The sequence below is a fragment of the Balearica regulorum genome, chromosome 13, assembly GCF_011004875.1.
Source record: "Balearica regulorum gibbericeps isolate bBalReg1 chromosome 13, bBalReg1.pri, whole genome shotgun sequence".
Classification (NCBI taxonomy): domain Eukaryota; kingdom Metazoa; phylum Chordata; class Aves; order Gruiformes; family Gruidae; genus Balearica; species Balearica regulorum.
The window spans coordinates 12,297,063-12,304,733 of NC_046196.1; positions in this window are offsets into that span (position 1 = coordinate 12,297,063).

The following is a 7,671-nucleotide window of genomic DNA, read 5'->3' on the forward strand; positions in this document are numbered from 1 at the left end:
GTGTTGGTGGAGGTGGCTCCGTCCATACGCTTATCATCTTAAATCCGCACTCAGCGCGGAGCCCCGGCAGCAGTGCCCAGCCGCTCGATGGCCCGGTGCAGCTGAGCTGGCGGTTTTACTCAGTTTCCAAATAATTGGTGTTTACCTTGCAGCTCCTGTGCTTAGGTGATCTCCTGGCTTCTTGCCTTTGGCAGTCGGGAGTTCGTCAGCACTCCAGTATCCAGGCAGCACAATGCGCTCCAACAAATGCTATAGTCTCCCCAAAGGTATTTTCTTTCAGCACAGGTTTCAAATGGTGAATACCATTTGAAGTTTGAAAAAAACCCCCACAAACAAACCAGAACACAATAACCCCCACGTTTTGGGTCCAAAATGGCAAATCAATGCAAATGTTTCCGAGTGTAAACCGCAGAGAAGTGACAAGAGGGTTTAGCGACTTAAGTTAGCAGGAATAGGGGGTCGAAAGCCTACACTGCATGGCGGCGCAACCTTAGAAGCTACATCCCAGAAGTGTTACGTGCTGTGAATTTATATTTCGTATAAACTGAAAACTCAGGGGAATAACGAGTTTCAGAAGTGGCTTATGGCTAGGTCATGGCCAGTAAAATCTGATGTTCGTTTCCAGAAAGGGGCTTGAAGTGTACTGATGTGGATGGGTTTACAGTTGGATTTGAGGGGGACTTTGTAAAATTGTAGCAATTTTTTGCAAATTCACTTGTTACCACAGCTGGGAGTTTTGTTAATGATTGGATAGGGTTTTATAGAGATAGGAGATGCGTGTGAAATATTGACAAATTGGGTATTATTCAAGAGAAGGATTTAGCCATCCTTTCAGTAGGTGTTATTTCATCTCTAATTTTGCTTTGTTACTTTGATTCCTTGAATTATGAAGCTCCATTTAATTGTGTGAAGTTTTAAGACACTTCAAACCTTATCCTAACAGTCTGTGACTCGGCAAGATGTCTTGACAAAATCTTACCAAAGTTTTTAAAGAAATTGCTGTGTGGAATATGCAAAGGTACAACCTATCTTTTTAACACCTACTGAAATAAATTGCATTTAAAACATTTAAAAATTGAAGCTGCGTAGTATTCACAATGTTAAATGTAGTAGTAATAATAATAGCAGCTTGTTTTAGCTTTTTCTGCCATCTTAAATGGAACCTTTTCATAGAAATGGGATTATTTTTCATGGATCCTGTTCCTTCAAAAGCTTAGTTTCTACCTCTGTATTTGTTATAGTTTAATTAACCAGTTATCTGAATTGAATCACTCTTGTAGATACTGAACTCTCACCCTCCTTTTTCCAATCAAAATATGCTAGGATCTGATATGTCTGGATTAAAAATACTGGGTTGATAATGAGTAATGGTCTCCATACACTCTGTTATTCTTCTCTGTTGTAATTAAAGCTGGGCTAAGTTAAAGATTTCATTCTCTATGTAAGCATGATTGTACGACAAAAACAGATTTAGATTTTGCACTTTTACATTAATTTGAAAGGGTTCTTAATTTACAAGTTCTTTTCGTATTTTTCATTTTCATTGCTTTCAAGTTGAAGGAAACATGAAACCAAATGAAATTTGGACAAGGCAACTATCCCTGAGTGGTAGAGATGACACACTTGTATTGAGCATCGTATTTTCAGAATGTTGATGTTTTTGTAAAAGTTTATACAAAATTGCTTCGTAATTACTGTAAACATGTACAGAATGTCAGTGGCATGAGTTTTATGGTAAACATTATAAGCTTAATTTAGAAGAGTAACACATAGTCTAGAAACACTAAGTAAATTTAGAGCCTTATCAGCAAAGATGCTATCTTGAAGTAGACACATGCAAAGTATGCACACTTTTTTGTGTACATTTTTAAAATAAAGAGAAATCTACATATAGTAACTTGCCTGTAAGGTGTATGGTTATTCTTTGTGGCCTCAATCTCAAACTCTTTTCAGTCATCAAGATTAATGATTAGGCTTATTTTCATTAATGACTTGTACAGCAATGAGTTACATAGTTGTCAATAAAAAATTCAATTTAGCCCATGAGTTTTCTACACTTTCTTCTCTGGCTATTCCAAAACCATTCCAAAAGCTTTATAATTTTCACATTATTATAATGTATTATATAAATGGGGTCCCTGAATCTCCTCAGTGGAGATTAAATAAACTGCTTCATAGCTCTATGGACAACAGAAGTGAACATTGCATGGAGCACTGGTTGGAACAGAGGCCTCGGCTTGTACACATCTTCCTGGGTCAACAGTGACCAAGAGTACTGCGTGAGCACTTTGAGTGGCACGTAAAGAAGTAGGTCTTCTCTTTCATATTTCGCTTCAGTTTTAGGTCTTGGCAGCCTGGAGGTGGCCTTTATCTGTCATGAGGTAGATCCACCATAAAAAAAGTGAAATTTGCGGTAGCATTGCAACACTGCTGGCGACTAGGAATTTTTCTGCCATCTTTATAGACTAACTGCAACACATGAGCCTGGACTTATTTTTCTCATTCTTTTTGAATGACAGTATTTGTTTCATATTGTCTCTATTTGTTTATAGCTGTTCTGTTTCTGGAAATAAAAGTGCAGACTGCATAAAATACCATTGATTATCAAATGAAAAATAACATTTTGAGAGATTCTCAGGAAACAGTGGAGGAATTTGCGTATATTTACATGGGTGCATATGTATTGACTACTTTGATTTATCAGGCTGGCATTTTGGGAGTCCTTACTGTGAAATGGAGCCTTACACAGGGGACATTTTGACTCTCTAAATATAGAAGTTTGCAAACCTGGTGAATAATCTATTAAAAAACAGTAAGAAAAGAGTAGTAAGAACATTGCATAGGAAAGAATGTATACTGTGTTATTTGTTTATGAAATAGGACTGTGTTAATATTCTGAGATAAAATATTGCAGATGGATTAAGAATTTTTAGAAGTACTGAAAAATTATACAGGAAAGAATGATCACTGCATTACTTCACTTAGAGAGACAATACAATAGAACATTATAGATATATAAGGATAATAAATTGTATAAAGAAAAGAAATTACATTTAAAATATGCTTCTCCTACCGTTAGACTAATTAGATATTCAGTGAAGTTGAATGGTTGCGCTTTCAAACAGGTACAGGAAGTTTTAGATTTTTTTTTTTTCTTATATATGTGTAATTAACCTCTGGAACTTGTTGCTACAAGATATTGTAGAAAACAAAAACTGTGTAAGATTTAAAAAAACATTAATTAAATTTTTGTATAGAGAGAACATGTACAGCTGTTCCAGATAGAATTAGAGATGCGTTAACTATATGAAACGTCAATGTTTTTAGTATTGAGGCAAACATTGATAGGAGTTACAAAGAATCTTCCCTTGTGAAAGGGGTATGTGATATTTTATGCTATGAGGTTTAGATTGCAATGTCCTTCAAGGTGATTGTGCATATCTGCTGTCAGAACCTGAATCTCGTATACAACCCTTGTGTATATTCAGAGTTAGTTATCCTTTTTGTTACAGTCTCGGAGATCTTTGTGCTTTGGCATTGAGGTGTTAAAACTGAGCAGAGTTTATATTACTTAGATGGTTTATTTTGGCTTACACAGTCTTTTCTACTACAGAATGAGGAAAGTTCTGTATTAAGTGATATTTCAGCTGCAACAATGACATCTAGGGGCTGGTTTATATTAATTGAATTTAGATATGTATCTTATTTTTTGAGAAGATAATTACTAATATGTTTACTAAATCTACATTATTAGTATTTGCTACAAAGCTGTAAATCTGATATACGTCCTATATTCAGAGAATAGCCGTGACATTTTAAACTTCTTATTTTTTGTTTTGTTTTTCCTTGATCTGTCTTTTAATTATTTTAGTACTGCTAACACTGCAAGTCAGTGAATCTCTATCATTTCTTCAGACCTTGTATTTTTTCATAACGTGTTATCAAATGATGAGATATTTTTTCACTCTATGCTTTACATATACTTTTAGGGAAATATCTTTTCTCTGCTTTCTCATATGACTTATTCTGTCTCCTAAACTGACATGTAGTTTGTACAGGAAATAAGACCAAAAATCCCTATATTCAATCCCCTGCTTCCCCAGCTTTATGGATCTGCAGATATAGGCTTGACTCCAGATTTAAACCCTATGATTCAGGGCCACCTCTAAGCTATACGTAAATCCAATTTTATGTGTGCAAGTAAGTGTATACCTAAAATACGTAATTGCAATTTAGAGATGATTTAACAGCATCTGTCCTATTATTTGCAAACTTACTTTCTTTCCCTTGAATCTTAGTTATTTGACCATAAGTCACTTATTTGGAATTGCTTTTTACAGAAAAAAATTTTCTATATTTCTTTCTCATTGGCTTCTTCACTTATATTTACAACTTTTTCCTCAGGAATAAAAGAATGCATTTTTTTTGCAAAATTCCCTTCATGCCATTTGTGGAATATATTGTACTATCTTTAACATACTGTCTTTTCATTGGTATTGAGGAGACCTGAATAAGAACTCTTTGAGTGTAAGAAATAGGGAAAGCTCATCTTTTTCCTTAGATATTTCCTTAAAATTTTGAAGTCACGTTTGTGGTTTTTGGAGGGTGTTACTGATTTGAGCAGAGAATTTTGAATCATAGAATTTATATAGCTGGAGAAAAGAGAGAACCAAACAGAACTGAAAAAAAAAAGCAAAATTAAACCCTAAATGTTAGGTGCTCTAAAATGTAAAATTTACAGCTCTATTTTCCTAGAACCTGCCAGTCAGTGGTTAGGAGGCACTCAGTTTAAGAGAACGTGAAAAATCATTTGACATGACATTGCTGGCAATATGCTAAGAGTAGAAGCTAGGGTAAGCTAATTTCCTTCATAGCTTTTCTGGTATATAAGAGAAAGAAACTATAACCAGGTGAGCTGAAGATACCGAGACATTATGGAAAGCTTTACCTTGGCTCAAATCAAGGCACTGAAATGTTCTCTACTGTAATAAAGGTGTTTTTCTGAGAAAACTATACCAACAGGAACTTTTTCATATGGAAGTTATACTGGCACAGCAATTCCTTTCACAACTGCTTTATCTGCTGGTTTCATCTGTGAAGTGAAAGCTTCTTTCTGTCAGTGATATTGGCAAAACGTAACTGCATTCCATATTAAATCTTAGATAAAAATATCACCAGAAATCACATCCCTAACTCCTATTAGTATGCTAGTAGATGACTTTTACAGACTTGGTCAAAGTATCACAAATGGACGTAATTGTCTCTCAGTGGAAGGTCTGCAGTGAGTGTAACACAGAAGAGGATAAATCTGAGCTGTAGTTGAGTGTGAATAGGACTGGCAGAAGGAAGAAATAGGAGAGAAAGACTTATAAAATTCTTAAAAAACAAGTAACAATTTTTTTAATCTATATTTTTGCCTAAATGAGTATAACTGTCATTTTATGATTCGGTATTGAAAAGGAGTGGGTTTGCAATGGTGATTGGAGGTAGTAGGATGCATTATGACTTGAAGAAATGCTTCAGACACCAGTGTTCTGCCTTTGAAAAAGTACATTTAAAAATTAGCCAAAGCATGTCATATTCTACTTAATTGATATTTTGAGGCAAAATATGGAATCGAGAGCATTGGGTCCTCTGAAATCAGGACACTGCAGGAGAAATTCTTAGAGGGTGAACTACAATTTGTCTGTTCTTTGGACTGGATTCTTCAGTGAGCCTCTGAGAGTCAACAGAACCTAGCTTTCCAGTTAGCCTGTCCCTTTACCAGTTTAAAGTTCTCTACCATTGTGGGAATGATATTGCGCACTGGTAGGTGACAACTGGACCTTACTGCCATCTGTTTCTTTTTTTTTTTTTTTTAAATGATAAACTAGTAGGTGTGATTCTTAAGAGATGTTTTGCCATTGTCTTCAAAAGACCCAGGGTTTCTCCTAGCCCTTAGAATATGCAGTTTTCTTATGTCTGTATTAATACAAAGGCAGTGTGGTCTGTGCACGTGTACTGAGGACAGATCTGTTTTCAGTTAGTGAAAATCATAAGGAAAGCTTGGATTGTTTTTTACTGCTGAATTTGCCATGGGGAAACTCCATTTAGAATAGGGACAAAAATTATTTAGCTATACAGAAAATATCAAGGCAGTTCATAGAGACTTGTCACATGCTGTACTATATTTTAACGTCCGTTATTATTTTCCCTTTTGTTACTTTGCATAGATACTGATATTTTTACCAGCTTACTCCAAACAGTGCTTTCTTAGGTATGTAATCCAATTAAGGGAGTGTAGAATGTGATTTATTACTGGCAGTTGTAGCAAGGGGAGTCATATGCACAAAAGACTCCTACAACAATGACAGCAAACTACCACTCTTTTTTTCTTGTTACAGTGAAAATACAGAATGTCCTTTGCATTCTTAAGAGAAATTAGCTGTACGTGAAGTGTTGCATTATAGCAAGTACACACTGATCCCAGTTGTTACATTTGCCATTCATATATGCCCCAGTGACTGTCTTCAGCGTGTTTTACACATTCAAGAGAATCCATTTGTGAATGATAAGCTGCAGTAAGGCTGGAATCAGATCCTACATTACATAAATTAATAATTCACATGTAAAAGGAGATCCCCTAAAAAGAACTGGACTTCCTGGAGTTCTAATATAGCTAATATTCCTGAAATTTATTTAATTGCTAATTGTTTGGGGTTTTTTTTTATACAGTTGTAGTTAAAAGGCATTACTTTTTGCTCCTTGTTAAATCAGTCATTGTAGACTACATTACACTAATTTCTGGTACAAGAAAGAACTGCTAGAGTATGTGCTATATGCTAACTCCCAAAGGATAAAATACCACCAAAAATTTGAAAATCCAGTCAGGTGTGAAACTCTGGTATGTCCATGACTTAATTTCAGTATCAATTACCAATACAGGCCAGAATAAAGGTACTAAGGTTTCCTGCTCAGCATGGAAACTGAATAACTTAAATCAAAAAATACCAAGTGCTTTTGAGTACTTCTCGTATCATTAAAGGGAACTGTGGACCAGTCATCTGTCCTTCAGTGAATGGTCTGGGTGGTCCTGGCAACTTTCCTTATGCTCCACAGATTGATCTCCTCCTGCAGACTTTTTTACTTGAAGTGCAATCTGGTTTTTTGCCAAATGGAATTAGGTAGCGTTTTTTAATCTAGACACATAGGTGCTTCAGATGGGTTTTAAGCAGTAGATTGTAATTTTAGAGTGTGACTTTTTTCAGATAAGTTCAGTATAGCAGTCACATTAACCTAACCTTGATAAATTTAGCAAAATTTATATAGCTGACCACATATTTGTCATGTGTATGATGGTGTGAGGCTTCTGTTATGCTCTTGTAGAACTTATAGGAGTACAAACGTATAATTTCCGGCATCCATACAAATACAAAACACTGCAGATGTTTCATAGTACCCAATACATTATTTCAGTTTTCTTTATGAAAATATTTATTTGTCCTCCAAAACCTTAAATAAGAAAATTTACACAACTTTCCTATCTGTGCTACAGAACTTACTGTGCACTTGTTCCCTCAATATATATTATACTAACATAAATGTGACAAACTGGAGTTCTATGTCCTACTGTAATTTTCATCTGAAAGTTTAAAAAAGCAACAAACAAACCCCCTGGAAAGGTACTGGACC